Below are 17,283 nucleotides of genomic sequence, written 5' to 3'. Positions count from 1 at the left end.
TAATCTGAAAATTGGATCCTGAGCGTAACGACTAGTGATGTATGATTTTCTCTTGTGTTGATTGTGTTCAATGTTGTATGCATATCTGTTTCTTGCATACTCCAGCTTTTTTGCCCTGTTCTTTTCATAATACTTTTGATGTTTTGCCCTATTCTTCTCTTTGGTTGACATTTTTCTTTGACATTTTAAAGCTTTACTTGAATTTTCCTTTCTTCGATCGTTGTTACGTTTACGTGTAGTTGACGAAACAGTAGGCTGTACATGTAGGCCTACATTGTTATTAATGGTGTCTGTCTGTTCATTGTGGATAGTTGGCGATACAGTAGGCCTAGGCTGCACATTGTGATTAATGGTGTCTGTCTGTTCATTGTGAATAGTCCTATCAGATGTGAACGATACTGGCATCAACTCGTAAATCCATTCATCACTTGAATCAACCAGGGCCCAGAACAAAAGCAGCCGTTCTACCATATCAGTAAAATTACTAAAGGTCATCATCACTGCAGTACCATTCTCAGCTTGGAGTCCATGAGCTGTCCTACTGTGAGGATCAAACCACCCATATCTCTCATAGTTATCTTTAAACAAAGCAATCGTAAGACTCCCTACAGTTAGTAATGCATAGTTGACATCATTTGATAAACAATGCAGTCTGTCAGCGAGCTTTAAGAAGTCTGCAAGATCAGGTCCCTCTTGTCTAAGATAACCATACCGCGATAGGTTCTTGTGAACATGATAGATCTCTCCATAGATTTCAACACGGTCAGGTAGCTCATCCATAGCTAAGTGAGCTGGTGCCATATTGCCACCTCTGCTTAACGTTATATGTACATCACTATACATAGAGTTACCTTTCTGCAAAACATAGTCAAGATCGTCACTATTCAGCACAGTTCGGTGATGAAGAGTAGCAAGAAATGTCAAGGAATTGCATGTGCACTGCTTACTGGCGTTAACACCATACCGGTTATGAGCTTGCCTATGTGATGCCATAACACAGGAAATGCCATTCTGTTCCATCTCACTTTGGGCAACACTGAGCTCTTCTCTGATCTCCAAATGTTGTGTACATGAAGACTGACTGGTTGTTTCAACTTCAGTGAGGGACAACTTTCGCCATCTCCTTTTTAGAGCTTCTGAACGGCGGCCTTTCCTTGGCATGTTTGCTTCAAAACTGAACTACTATAATATGCTGTACCATGCAACTTACTGTATTGAACGAGTGTGTAGGCTGAGATTGACCAAAAACTCAAAATACTATATATATAATATGTATGTACACACACGCACACTATATAATACAAAATATAAACTACAACAACTGTATTGTGCAATTAAATGGAGGGTAGGATATTCAAAAGTCAGCTTTACAAATTACTCGCAGTATTATTCAGATTACGTAGGCCTACAGTATTTTTGAAACCCACTTGCTGTCTTAGATGTTAGCTTACAGTGTATGAATGTCAGTACAAATAAAATGTTAATTGAATATTGATCAATATCCTTTGTTTTAATAGTTTAATAATGTGCTTGGGTCCAGAAATGAAATGATATTGTAGAAACAGTAGCACAATGACACTCCAGAATACACAATGAAGCTACAGAATAATTTAATGGTCAGAGAGATCAGATGGTTAACAGAGTAACAGAGGTCTCAGTCAATGGTATTTTATGGTGATGTAGAGTGAAGAATAAGAATCAGCCCTCCAGATGGTCAGTTTTAGACAAAATTAGGTTAGTATCTCAATCTTCACACAGTCCAGGTTTATAAGCAGAGGTCTAACAACACAACCAATTTTCATAGATTTCACAACAAAGGTATGATTCAAAGGTATGAATGGCTGACAGATGATTCACAGGTATGGTTCTCAGAATAAGTCTCAGTATTGTTCAGTATAAATCTCAGTATCAAATCTCTCAGTGTCAAATCTCTCAGTATCAAATCTCTCAGTATCTCAGTATCAGATCTCTCAGTATCAAATCTCTCAGTATCAGATCTCTCAGTATCAAATCTCTCAGTATCAAATCTCTCAGTATCTCAGTATCAGATCTCTCAGTATCAAATCTCTCAGTATCTCAGTATCAGATCTCTCAGTATCAAATCTCTCAGTATCAAATCTCTCAGTATCTCAGTATCAGATCTCTCAGTATCAAATCTCTCAGTATCAAATCTCTCAGTATCTCAGTATCAAATCTCTCAGTATCTCAGTATCAAATCTCTCAGTATCAAATCTCTCAGTATCTCAGTATCAAATCTCTCAGTATCAAATCTCTCAGTATCAAATCTCTCAGTATGTAATCTGATATGTGCTCAGATATTGTCTCAGATATGTCTGCAGGTATGTATATAAGTAGGTTATGATGTGCAGTGTGTTGTGCAGACAGCAGGCACCCAGCCACCAAATTGGTCTGGTCTGGAACAAGCCTGAAAGACAAAAGCAAACATACAAGTTAAAGACTTCTCCCAAAAACAAAGAATGCCTACAATTCTTCATTAGAACTCAAATATCTATAAGTAATATTGTTGCACCATCAAACTGTAGTGGTAGTTAAATATACTATGACATTTCATTACTCAGTAAACAAAGCAAAATTCTATGTATAATAAGTTTCAGTTTAAGGCAGGTGATACTGATGTAGGTCAGCAAGTTGAGTATGGCAAGGGCAAAACTAGCTTAAACAGCTTGCTAGGTTTGTTAGTCACATTGTTTTCACTGATTACAATACACCAACAAGAGGGAAAATGGTAATGAAAAAGCAGCTTTAGTCTGGAAGTAGCATAGCTGTTATGAAAAATCTTAGCTAGCTGAGAAAAATAACTATTGCATTTCATAATGGGGATAACTGTAAAATTAAAATGACATTAATTGTATGATTGCAACTATCAAAACACAAATACAATGCATTTACGGTAGCGCATGTCCATAGTTTCAAGCACATTAAACTGCCATATTCACAAAATGTCAGGCCAATGACATACTTGTGGAAGCATACTAAGACTTAAGGATTTTTTTTTTTTTTTTTTTTTGGGGGGGGGGGGGATCCTTTCATGCAGTTTGATAGAGGCAATTATACACCACTGATAAAGTATAGACAAACACAGCTGGTCTAGGTGTTACTCTACAGGTGGAAATCATTTTAACTTCATACCTGAACTTCCAAGTCTGCAACACGACCAGTGAAGATGTGAATTGGGGGGGGTGAAGTCTTGAAAAAGACTATTACTCTGTGCTGTGAAAAAGAAATGTGAGAAATTGTGAAAACTGTTGTAATATTGCTATGCAACATTTCATTATATAAAACACAACACATAAACAATGGGCATGCAGGTCAGAATGATGTAGAAATGAGTAGTTTCTGGCCAAGTAAGCATATTCTGTATGTTGACAACACTAGCTACGTCTAACTTCTGCATTGTGTGTGTTAAAGCGTAGTTTTACCTTTGTATTAATGGGTTTAATCAGGTCCCTTTCCACAGGTGTACAATCGAGCACCTCGATTATTGCTAGCTAATTGAATGGTGCTTGATTAATACACCTGTCGAAATGGACCTGATGGAACACACATTAAAGGAGTCATAGAACGCATTTTTTGACCATTACAAATTGATCTTTGAGCCTAAATAATGTCATATGTAAATTTGTGGGGCTGAAAACGCCCCAGGAGCACTGCTAGATCGCCTAATACAAGGTCATAAATAGCCTTGCAATGAAACAGTTTGTTTTTCCCGCCCACTCAGCAAGTTCATGAATATTCAAATGAGATGCGCGCTGATTGGTCTATTGGCCGATATGTCCTGAAAGTTGATTGGCTCAATCCACCGGTCTGAAGCTAGAGCAAAGTGAAACTACGTTTACTGCTGGTAAATAAAGCCAAAGTCTTTGATAAAGCTATCAACAATGGATTTAAATAAGGAATACAGCCGTACATGTATAAACCGAGTCAGAAGAAGGTTCTGACGAAGATGAAGTGCAGCAGATTCCCCAACAGAATGAATGTGTTAGATTGGTAAGTTTTATCAGTACATTTCTTAGTATAGTAACTCTCCAAAGTTAGCTGTAATAACGCTAGCATTACAACGTCTCTGCCATAGACCACATATCTAGATACTAGCATCGTAAGAGCAGTTTAACAAGAATTATTAATCGAAGGTATGCAAATGAGAGGGGCCGAGGGGTGTATCTAAAGGGGGATGGGCGCCTATTACGTGTTATCTGAGCTCTGTTCAGATTGGAGCATTTCAACACGGCTGTTTCTATTTCCCAATTTGCATACGAAAGCAGGCGGGGGACGCGGTAAAGTCTTTGGTGTTGTCCTTTGGACACTGCTCGCAGCCTAAATTCAACAGTAACAAGGTGAATGTGGTTTTGAATTCTATGACTCCTTTAAACGTTACCAAATGCCGACCGGGATTTGAGTCGCAAATGCACAAACACTTCAGCGGTGTTTAGTCAAATAAAAAGGAGCATATTTGTTGGCTTTTACTAAATGTGAGCGGTAGAGTCTATGGCTACGTTACGAAGAAGTGTCAACAACGAATAATGTTTCTAACTTCTAGCAACTAGTAGCACTGTTAACTTAACCAGAGCCAGGGCTGCTGCTTTGGTTAACGTTAACGTTAGCTGCTAGTTAAACAACAAATCGTGCTAACGTTAGCTGGGAGCAAATTAACGTTAGGTTTGATTATTGTTTGCTAAATATAGAGCTACAGTTAGGTTTCATAGTCGTTAGCTAAATATACTGCTAACGTTGACGTTAGGTTTAGTTGTCTTTAGCTTGATAACGTTACCTAGAGCTAATCAGTTACTCTAACGTTAACGTTAGCTAGTGGGTTTCCCATATCAACGACCACTCATTTCACACATAGAATGCTAACTTACATGACATAATGTTAGACGACATAAATAAGTCAAATACCAAAATATGGAACACTTACCTTGTCTGTAATGACAGAAACCCTCTGAACGATATGGGCAAATCAAGGAGCAGACCACAAGACGTTAGGCTACCATTCAGGTTCACCGCAGCTGTGAAATGGTAGCGTGGTGGTGGGCTTCAACGATAGAGTTGCTTGTAGTGTTCAGCTGTCCAGCTTAATGAGCACTACGTAACAGTCCATCTATGCCGCCAAAGCGCCTCAACGTCAACTCTATGGGATTTTTAAAACTCTTTTATCGTAAATATCTCAAAAAGTATAAAGTTCTCAAATGTGAAAAAATAATAGAACAAATCTCCGTTTCGAGACCTTTGTAGGAGTGCTTGAATGACGTCAAACGGTTCAGTGGTTCTAGAGCCTTTGATCGTTGATTTTGGTCGGAAGATATAATAATAATTATAAGAAGAAGAACAGTGATAACAGTACATTGCATTGACATGCAATGTAATTATTATTACAATTATTACTGTATTATAGCCATGCATAACAAATGTAATGGCCACAACATTTTATAGGCAACTGCAGGCCTATTTAACTGAACAGTGTGGGCTGAGGCTAAAATGAATCATAGGCTATATGTCTCAATTAAAAGGTATATCTTGTCTACCAGTCAGTGTGATCCCTGTCCTTGCTTTTCTTGGCAGAGCTTTTTTTATCTGGGGTTCGTGGTTTGTCACTGTCAGTCTGATTTTTTATTTTTTTTGCTGATGCTGGTGAGGTGTGCCAGTGATTATGCCTCGGCGTGCCAGCAGTGGCACCCGTGCCATAGGTTGCCTACCCCTGGTCTATGTATTACGGCCGAGCAGATAGGCGTAAATCACTGATCTGGAGATTTTTAGATGAAAGACTAAGGCTACAATCTTTTGACCATATTCAAATTTGACTGAACTATACTCTGCTCTGTATCAAGAATCCACGTTGTTCTATTAAATGTCGTTAAATAATTAAACAGCAGGTTGAACGGAACTTGCCACCAACGTTATCGATTAGTTTCAGTTTCTGTCACGCAAACTCGCACATGCATGCATTCAATGAACGCTCATACCAACACTTAATTGTGTTGCTGTACGTTTATTCACATCGAATTAGCAAGTATTTCCTCCTGATTGCTGAAACTTTTGTTTTCTTTTTCTGTCGGGCCGCGGTTGCTTCATCAATTGCGCAGCAAATTATCAGGTGAAGCACCGAGCCTAATTTCACTCCACGCCTCACAGACCAGCAGTCTCATGCGGACCGGTGCAGCTCCGTCCGCGGCCCATAGTTAGAGAAACGCAGTAGAGGAACGAGTGCGTGCTGTAGTGCCTTGCACTTTTGAAATTCTGAGGAGTCACTCACGTTGCCGCCAACCTTGTTTTGATTTTGACGACGTGTCGATTCGCATATTTTGAACTGACGTATTTTTTGCGTCGAACTAATCGGTTAAGTCGATGCGTTGTCCCAGCCCTACTCTAGAGCTTACTTTGATCAAGACACTCAAGCCTTCAAGTCCTATAGTATGGATGTTAGTCCATGGGCCAGATGAGATGTCGGTACCACTCAAGGTGGCAAAGGTTGCTTATATTTTTTGAAAACATACATGTCTGTAGTTAACATTTTTGTATGATAGCCCTTCTGGAGTCACAGCTAAATTAGGGTTATCAGCTGTTAAAGTTACCCTCCCCCATTGAAAAAACACATTTTGACACAGGTGCATATCTTGCTATTGGCCTTTGTTAAAGACATATTTACATATTCTATTGTATTATGTCTGGTATCATTTTGAAGGGGACAATCTGAGCTTTCATTCAAGACCTTTTGTGAACACTTTGGACAAGTACAGCCAACCCTGTAGCTCTTCAAACTTTTAATCACACACATTTTCCTGCCATTCCGCCTAAATCATATTTTTTCTTTTAATCCTGTGGCATCAGGGAGCATCAAAGATACAAAATGCAAACATTGCAATACTGGCATGACTCTAAGGATTCAGAAAATGTATCATTTGCCAATATTATCTCATTCTGAGGGGGTGATATTCAGCCTTATATCAGGCATGGCGTTTTTCAAAGAAAGCAGACCAAACAGTAAGCAGACCAAAGTCAGTAAGATTCACACTCATTTTATACATTTTTTGAAACAATGGGAATACAGCATAATCATTTTACATTCAATTAACAACTAGGAACAACCAACACTAGATTTGACATTTGTCAGGTACTGTGAAAATATCATTGTAGGCCTACAATGGTAATAATACAAACAAAATGATATGATATTAATAAAAGATTATACTACTAATAATAATAATGATAATAATACTAATAATAATACTAAACAGCCTTCAGAACATCAACAGTACTAAAACAGGTCATCATTTTCTGAATCTGACTCCCCAAGTTCAAATGAAGAGTTCTTTTCCAAAACGCTATATCCACCATTTTTTATTTTTCTTTATTTTCATGAATTATTTTTTTTAAATGTTGTTTTCCAAGTAATTTCAGAGGAACTGTATTGGGTTATGTTTAGTTGATTTATCTTTACTCAATCAAAACAAAACAACTGCAGTTTTTATTGATATTACCTGAAATACACAATTAAATAACATGAATTATTAATGTTTTCCGAAATGGATTTATAGCATTTTGGAAAATAGCTCTTCAATATTGGCTGTGACTCCTCAGCTTTTTGGTTGCTGCAGGTCTGCAACCTACACATGTCTGTGCAGGACAGTCCATTGGATAGGCATGTGTAACCTGGCAGTTTGCATTAACGCACACACTTGCACGAGAGCATCTCCAAAACCACCTCTGGTGCAGGTGGAGAACGCATCCAGTGAATGGCCAACTTGCCATCATTGGCCATCCATCCATGCTGCGTTGGGCTTGGCACCATTGGAGATGTTTGCAGACAGCCCCTCCAGACTGCTGCTTGGTAGTTGGCCCATTCGATGTGCAGGTAAAGACTGTCTTTACATAAAGGCAGCTGGCTTGATTCAATTACTCCCTTTTTGGCACGAAACAGCTGGTGACGCAGTTCATTAATTTTACCTGTGCTGCTATTAGCTACAGTATGTACATGCAACAGGTAAACTCCTCAACTTTCCCAGTTGACTCAGATAATCACTGACTTTGAGCCTGCATTTGATGCATGCAATGCATGCAGTAGCAAACACGTGTCAGCTTCCTCGTGCATTGAGTGCAATTCTGTTACTTCCTCACACTTCTCCTTTGTCAGCTTGTAACAAGTTTCTTCACAGGTGATGAACAGAATTTTGCCATGCAGCAATTGTCTGTACTGTGGATGTTTCAATTCTTCCACCAGAAACTTGATGAGGCTGCTCTTGTTGGAGGAACTGCAAAGGAATTTCTGCCACTGTCTCACATAGTGTCCACCTACCAAGGTCCCTGTGCTGGAGAATGGAGTCTGCACCCCTGTTTACTTGTTCAGCATCTTTGATGGAAGTTTGATGGTAGATATCGAAAACAAAATCTAGCCTCTCACTTTGTGCACCTTCTTGCAGGACTGACATCATCGCTGACTTTGCCACCTGTGCAAAGGTTCTATTGTCGCCATTCATTTTTTGAATAAGTCTCATCCCATCGATGATGCAGGTAGATGGTGTTGGGATGTGTTCTGCTGGAGACACATTCTTTTTTTTTTTTTTTTTTGTATATTTTTTGGCCTTTTTTGCCTTTATTAAGATAGGACAGTGAAGAGGTAGACAGGAAACAAGTGTGAGAGAGAGATGGCAGCATTGGGTGAGCAAGAACATCCTTCATATTAAGATTCCTGCTTTCAAGGATCATGTGGCTGAACAGGTTTCTGTCGGCCTTCAGAACAACATCTTGACCTTTCTATCCATGAGATCTTTTTGTGTTAATATCAGAGAATGTTTTGAGGCGTTGCTTGGTCATCTTGTCAAGGAATTTCAAAGATATTGGGTCCTTTTCTAGTCTTGAATGTTAATATGAAGGATGTTCTTGCTAGAGAACTCGAAAAGAATGTGTCTCCAGCAGAACACATCCCAACACCATCTACCTGCATCATCGATGGGATGAGACTTATTCAAAAAATGAATGGCGACAATAGAACCTTTGCACAGGTGGCAAAGTCAGCAATGATGTCAGTCCTGCAAGAAGGTGCACAAAGTGAGAGGCTAGATTTTGTTTTCGATATCTACCGTCAAACTTCCATCAAAGATGCTGAACAAGTAAACAGGGGTGCAGACTCCACTCTCCAGCACAGGGACCTTGGTAGGTGGACACTATGTGAGACAGTGGCGGAAATTCCTTTGCAGTTCCTCCAACAAGAGCAGCCTCATCAAGTTTCTGGTGGAAGAATGGAAACATCCACAGTACAGACAATTGCTGCATGGCAAAATTCTGTTCATCACCTGTGAAGAAACGTGTTACAAGCTGACAAAGGAGAAGTGTGAGGAAGTGACAGAATTGCACTCAATGCACGAGGAAGCTGACACGCGTTTGCTACTGCATGCATTGCATGCATCTAATGCAGGCTCAAAGTCAATGATTATCAATGCTGAAGACACTGATGTCATGGTGCTTTGTCTTGCATTCCAGACAGACATCACCTGTCCTATTTATCAGAAATGTGGAACACAGAATAGCACTCATTTTGTTGACATTGCTAAACTGGTAGGCTCAATTGGATATGGCATGTGTGATGGCCTAATTGGCCTACACGCCTTCACGGGCTGTGATACCGTCAGTGCATTTGCTGGTCAAGGCAAGTTGAAAGCCCTGAAGATGTTGAAAAAGGACACCTCATACCAAGACACCAGTCAACTGGGAAAGTCGTGGAATGTAACTGAGGATCTTTTCCAGAAAATTGAGCAGTTTACCTGTTGCATGTACATACTGTAGCTAATAGCAGCACAGGTAAAATTAATGAACTGCGTCACCAGCTGTTTCGTGCCAAAAAGGGAGTAATTGAATCAAGCCAGCTGCCTTTATGTAAAGACATTCTTTACCTGCACATCGAATGGGCCAACTACCAAGCAGCAGTCTGGAGGGGCTGTCTGCAAACATCTCCAATGGTGCCAAGCCCAACGCAGCATGGATGGATGGCCAATGATGGCAAGTTGGCCATTCACTGGATGCGTTCTCCACCTGCACCAGAGGTGGTTTTGGAGATGCTCTCGTGCAAGTGTGTGCGTTAATGCAAACTGCCAGGTTACACATGCCTATCCAATGGACTGTCCTGCACAGACATGTGTAGGTTGCAGACCTGCAGCAACCAAAAAGCTGAGGAGTCACAGCCAATATTGAAGAGCTATTTTCCAAAATGCTATAAATCCATTTCGGAAAACATTAATAATTCATGTTATTTAATTGTGTATTTCAGGTAATATCAATAAAAACTGCTGTTGTTTTGTTTTGATTGAGTAAAAATAAATCAACTAAACATAACCCAATACAGTTCCTCTGAAATTACTTGGAAAACAACATTTAAAAAAAATAATTCATGAAAATAAAGAAAAATAAAAAATGGTGGATATAGCGTTTTGGAAAAGAACTCTTCATTTGAACTTGGGGAGTCAGATTCAGAAAATGATGACCTGTTTTAGTACTGTTGATGTTCTGAAGGCTGTTTAGTATTATTATTAGTATTATTATCATTATTATTAGTAGTAGTATAATCTTTTATTAATATCATATCATTTTGTTTGTATTATTACCATTGTAGGCCTACAATGATATTTTCACAGTACCTGACAAATGTCAAATCTATTGTTGGTTGTTCCTAGTTGTTAATTGAATGTAAAATGATTATGCTGTATTCCCATTGTTTCAAAAAATTTATAAAATGAGTGTGAATCTTACTGACTTTGGTCTGCTTACTGTTTGGTCTGCTTTCTTTGAAAAACGCCATGCCTGATATAAGGCTGAATATCACCCCCTCAGAATGAGATAATATTGGCAAATGATACATTTTCTGAATCCTTAGAGTCATGCCAGTATTGCAATGTTTGCATTTTGTATCTTTGATGCTCCCTGATGCCACAAAAGAAAAAATATGATTTAGGCGGAATGGCAGGAAAATGTGTATGATTAAAAGTTTGAAGAGCTACAGGGTTGGCTGTACTTGTCCAAAGTGTTCACAAAAGGTCTTGAATGAAAGCTCAGATTGTCCCCTTCAAAATGATACCAAACATAATACAATAGAATATGTAAATACGTCTTTAACAAAGGCCAATAGCGAGATATGCACCTGTGTCAAAATGTGTTTTTTCAATGGGGGAGGGTAACTTTAACAGCTGATAACCCTAATTTAGCTGTGACTCCAGAAGGGCTATCATACAAAAATGTTAACTACAGACATGTATGTTTTCAAAAAAAATAAGCAACCTTTGCCACCTTGAGTGGTACCGACATCTCATCTGGCCCATGGACTATGTGCAGCCTGAAGTAGTTGCACAGGCCGAGGCCCTCCTGTGTCCCCCCTCTAAACTTGTTGAACGTTACGATGAGGTGAAGGATGGGCAAGGATTCATGACTGTTAAAGTCGAAGTGACATCGGTGAGTGTAACTTAAAATAGCTGTTCAGTATATTAATATACATTTTCTGTTTAAAATCCTGCCATCCTTTATTGTTACACATGCACCACAATTCCCACTCAGATACTGCTATATGTTACAGTTTTTCTCAGTCGTTTTGGTGCTTTTCTCAGATCAGATTGAAAATTCTCAGAACTATTAGTTCAACCTCCACAACATTTAGTCATTTGAGCACATCATTATCAGTTGGTTTCATACTATAATGCTGTTTTATAACATTATCATTTGCTTATGTCTTGTCAGTCAAAATTGACTATACTTATGGATGCTGAATAGTCGTTCCCAATAAAACTGATAGTCTCAATTTCATTGCTTGAGTCATTACATACCAAATTATCAAATGCTGTAGAAAAGCAAAGAGCATATACAGTAAAAATGAGAAACCTACGTGTTCAGTGTCTTGAACTCACTTACTCCCTTAACTACATCAATGTGTAGCTTCACTGTAGTTTTGGCTGTACAAGTAGTGCTGTCTTGAGCTTTTTCAGGTAGTATCCCCAAGATCTGACCTATCCACTAGGTCTTGCACTGATCGTTTTGAGAAATGCACTAAATGCTGTGCAAATGTTCAAAAGTGATGTGAGAAAAGCATGAAAGCGACAGAAAAACTGTAACTACAGAAAGCTGGGTTATAGATATGCATTTTTAAGGCCACACCATCTTAGTATAAATTCTTAAATTCAGTCACATTTTAACCAAGTATATCATGTTTTGACATCAATCATATTGTGTCATATTGTTATAAAGATGACATAGAACACACACTGTAGGCTAGAGGCTAGAATATGCATGTTTTGTCGTATTTAATATATTTTTTAATCAAATGGTGTCTATCTATCTATCTATCTATCTATCTATCCATCACTTTATACAGGTATCAGATGTGAGACAGGTGTCTATAAAAGATACTCCGCTGCCGATTAGAGACGTGGAGGTGTCCATGGCTGGCCATGCCATAACAGTCAGCCTGTGGCGGGAGGTCTCCCTAGTCCCAGTGCAACAAGGTGACTGGGTCACCATCAGCCACCTGAGGCCAACAACTCAAGCCACTTTTGGATTTAAGCTGAATTCCAGCGTATACACAGAGATCAATGTAAGTTCATAGAAATTATATGACATTAGCGCTACTTATTACAGTTTTTCTCAGTCGCTTTGGTGCTTTTCTCACATCACTATTAACATTTGCACTGCAGTTACTGCATTTCTCAAAACAATTAGTGCAAACTGCAAAACCTAGTGGATAACCTGCCAGTGCTATCAAAATGAGAAATCTTGACACCATAATTCATGAACAGGATATATAGATAGATAGATAGAGAAACTTTATTCATCCGGAAGGAAATTAACCCTTTGTTGACGAACCACGTAAATATCGTTCCTCCAGGAACGATGACATTGAGTCTAATAACTCCGCCATAACTCAACTGATTTTATTCATGAAAACTTCCTCATAAACGTCACATCATAAGCTTTACAGTGATATGATTGGTTAAGGGATTTGTGGCGCGAAACTGTTTCACTACTTGAAGAGAAAACGAGAAGTTGAAATGTCCCTCTGCCTGCTGCATCCGAAGGAGCAACGCTAGCTGTCACCATACATCAGACATGATAACGTCGTTTGAAGGACAAACTGGTGGATGAACTGAGGTAAAACAGTCTTTTTATGTGTTGTTATTGTACCTATCCATGTTATTACTTCAAAATCGTTTTTATTTAGCTATTTTTACCAGTAATTGCACCATGAGTGTGTGACCGTAACATATGCGTCTGTGTTTACTTCAGCTCGCAATATTTGCGGGTGTTTTAGCAAACTGTTATCTTTAGTAAAATGTTGCTATTTTCAATGATTTTTTGGGGGTAACTATATGTAAAACATGATGAGCCAACTACTAGGACTGTCATTTTAGATATGTATTCAATTTGAACGAAATAGCCTGTCATGTAATGCTACAGCAACTCATAACGTTAGCTGTGCTAGAGTTTCTCGCTCCAGAAATATTTTGCCCACGACGCGTCCTCCTGTCCTGACCAGTGTCTCTCAAATTCTCTATCTATATAATCTCATGTGAAGGACACCTCATTGGTAGGCTATTTTATTCCCAAATAAACCAGTTATTTCGTCGTTTTTATTTAGCCATTTTAACTATTTAAACTACTCAACTATTTAACCCTTCAGTCATTCCAACAGTCACTTGTCATCAACTATGACTCTTGCCAAGTCTTTTCTCTGCCTTCAGCTGTTTCAAAATAAAAGTCCCAATTACATTCATTTGTTGTTAAATAATTAAACTATTTAGAATGTTCAACTATTCATCTGTTTGACCATTCCAACTGACAGTTGTCATCAACTATGATTCCAGCTCAATATCATAATGCCACAAAGCCATGCAACTGCAGTTTGCATTTTCATGCACTCGTAATTTCCTTGGAATTACATTTTCTAGTTATTATTCTCCTAGCCAGGTCCAATTCAGCTTCAACCGTTTAACGTAGAAACTTGGTTCAAACTTTGTTACGTAGGTCTTGAAAATAAGACTAAATGTATGTATATTTCAGTTCTGTAAACTTGATACTTTTTGAGATATGAGCAAAATATTCCCTGCTGAAAAAACCAGCCTGACCAGCTAAAGGTGGTTTGCTGGTTGACCAGCTTGTTAACCAGCTTATTTGACCACCCTTTGATGGTTAACCAGCTAGACCAGCAAAACTCAGGCGAAAACACACCTTCATCTGGTTTACCCAGTTTATGATGGTAATTCAGCTGGTTTTGATTGTCGTACCACCTTAAGCTGGTCATTTTAGTTGGTGTTGCTGGTCTACATTGCTGTTTTTTACTGGCCACGCCAGCTTATGTTGGTTATTCTAGAAAACCAGCTTGACCATCTTTGTCAAGCTGGACAGGCTGGTCACCAGCATGACCATCTTAAACCAGCTGTATCCCAAACGACAGGCTGGTCACACCAGCACGACCAGCTTCCTCAGATGGTCACGCCAGCATGTCTAGCTGGTGGCCTAACCAGCTACACCAGCAAAGACCAGCAATAATAACTGTGTTTTGGGCAAAGACCAGCTAAAACCAGCTAAAACCAGCTACCAGCCTAAGCTGGTTTCTTGCTGTTTTTTTCAGCAGGGTTTTTCCCCATTGACTTTTCATAGACCTCTGAAGCTGCCATCTTTGCCCATATAAGGAGATCCGGGAGTTAATTGAAGCCACTGCCTATGGCAAGCTTTTTTGTAGGCGAACTTAAGAGGTCTATCGCACTGCACTGCTGATTAAGCTGATTTGCACCTGTGTCAAGAGCCAGCTGCTCAAGGCCCTATCAAGTTTAATTGACAGCCAGTTAAATTGAACCTGCATTATATTGCTCAGCTCTCTCTGTCTACCCATTCACTCATCCACACACACACACACACACACACACACACACATATACCTGACTGCAGCACTTCATATATACCACACTTCTCCATGCACTCCACAACATTCTCACCTTAACCTAACTCCCCCATTTCATCGCATCATAGAAAGCCATGCTCCTTACATCCACTCACACACACACACGCATGCACACTCACACGCACTCACACTCAGAGGTGGAAAAGTCAAGCTTCAGAGAGCAAAAGTCCAATCACGTATTGGTTCTATCTGTGCACTTAAACACAGGTGATCTCACCAATTAGCTGCTCTACCTGGCTGAAGAGTTGTACTAATTAGAATCAGCTGGTTGGTTGGACTTTTCCACCTCTGCCCCTAACCCCGCATTCACACTGTCTCCGTCCGTCAACGGATCACGGAGGTTGGATCTGCCGTATGTTTATTTGCATACACGTGATCTGATTGGCTGACTGATCCGTCGCTGCCTGAAAAGTTGAACATTTCTCAACTTTCTTGATGGAGGCAACGGAGCTGAAGGGACGGACGGACCCACAATGCATTTCGAGTCCGCCCCATGCAAAGTGAATGAGATCCGTTGACGGACGTAGACAATGTGAACACGGGGTAAGCCACATACATACAACACACTGCCGCCCCCCCCCCTTCCCTCACCTTCCTCTGTCCACAACGGTTTGTAAATTAAAGTTTGTTTCACATTTTATCTTATGTCTTGCTTTTGCATGCACTGGTAATTTCCTCGAAATTACGTTTTCTAGTTTTAAATTACTTTGTCTTAAATAAATATGATTTGTCTAGTTTTATATCACATTATGATTTTCCAGTGGCTAGACCTTTTTGCTAGTTTTAAGAATTCTAACCTAGTAAATTTTGCTTACCCCATTGGCAGATTTTTTTGCTCAATACAAGATAATTTGGCTAGATTTAGGAATATTAGGCTTATTTCTAAAAGGGCCTTTTTTTGCAGTGTACTATAACTACATAGAACTATATACAACCTTCGCTAACTACCACCATTCCCTTGAGGGTTTGATGGTACTTAGACGAAGTTGGTGAAATCTTCAGCTGGGTTGCCATCATCTGCTCTCACTTCCCAAGTCTTGCCTTAGGTCAAACTGAATGGCAAAGCTGTCATTGGGGAAGTGCAGCTTCCTCCTACTGCGCTGGAGTGACATGCTCACTCAGCGAGGCAGTGTGGCACTAACCCTACATGCAGATCTTAGCCTACTGTTGGTACATTGAACCCAACCAGGCAGTGTGGCACTAACCCTATATGCAGATCTTAGCCTACTGTTGGTACATTGAACCCAACCAGGCGCGTGGGAACCTCTTTTTGACCAGGGGTGCTGAATAATAACAAAATAATGAAGAATGTCCACGATTTCTCCCTGCTACACATGTTTTGGATTTTGACTGCTAAATTCGTCATTAGTGCGGTGTAGTTTACGGTTTAGGGCGAGACGTTTATATCCTAGTCCTTTGCAACCACAAATTCTAATGTTCTACAAATGCGACAGCACCAGGTGCGTCGCTATAGGTATTCAAAAGATTAGGGGCTATACCTCGGCTGACACTTCCATTTCAATTTCAATTCAATTTAATTTCGCTTATAGAGCGCCAAAACATTACACATGTCTCATGGCGCTTTACAGAGTGTTAGACATTCAAAGAGAGCCCCTGAGTAACAGGGGCAAGGAAAAACTCCCGAGAATTGGAGATACATATAGGAAGAAACCTCAGACAGATCCACGACTCAAGGGCCCAACCCATCTGTCTTGGGTCAGTTACAGTACAGTCATTTGTAGTTTGAAAGTTACAATGACAATGAAAGTTCAAATAGTCCAGTGTAGGGAATAAATTGTCCATTAGTAATCCATTAGTTATTTCGGAAAGTGATGGGTCGCTGGGATGCGTGGGCCAAAGATTCGGGCAGGGAATCACAGCAGTCGATGGTAGGGCAGTCAGAGGGTGTGATGAGGGACAGGCACAGAGATGGTTGATGGCTGGTAATGGTTTACCTCACAGGTGAGGTATAGGGGAAAGGGAAGAGAAATAGAGTGTGTTAGTATTACTGTAAGTCATGATGGTTGGTATTAATAAGTATATCAATGGTGATATAATTGATTATACTATAGAGGGTTTACAAAACGCTTTTACACACCTCTTTTGTGGGGACAGCTACGTCCCAGTTAAACCCGAGGAGAGAATCCAGCACATCGTCCACCACGCATGCCAACATCCACCCACCCACAATGCCGCCCCCCCCCCCCCCAGGTGAACCCACACACCACATCTGAACCGCGCGCCCAAGCAGCACGGCCGAGCATGGCCAGCCAGAGTCCGCCACCCATCCACAAATAACCCCCCACCACCATCCGTGAGCAGAGAGAACGGGG

General features: G+C 40.0%; 1 long non-coding RNA gene across 1 annotated transcript; it reads right to left on the bottom strand.

Moving 5' to 3' along the window:
* Nucleotides 1–1,593: 1,593 nt before the first annotated feature.
* On the bottom strand, nt 1,594–5,097 carry LOC134060250 (uncharacterized). Its single transcript, XR_009935149.1, has 3 exons — nt 4,937–5,097; nt 3,151–3,231; nt 1,594–2,425 (listed from the first exon to the last, which is right to left on the bottom strand). It is a non-coding gene; the product is annotated as an uncharacterized LOC134060250 (long non-coding RNA).
* Between the last annotated feature and the right edge of the window lie 12,186 nt (nt 5,098–17,283).

The sequence above is a fragment of the Sardina pilchardus genome, chromosome 16, assembly GCF_963854185.1.
Source record: "Sardina pilchardus chromosome 16, fSarPil1.1, whole genome shotgun sequence".
In the NCBI taxonomy this organism is placed as follows: Eukaryota; Metazoa; Chordata; class Actinopteri; order Clupeiformes; family Clupeidae; genus Sardina; species Sardina pilchardus.
Note: the sequence above shows the minus strand (reverse complement) of the source record. Positions and strands in the feature narration are given on the sequence as shown.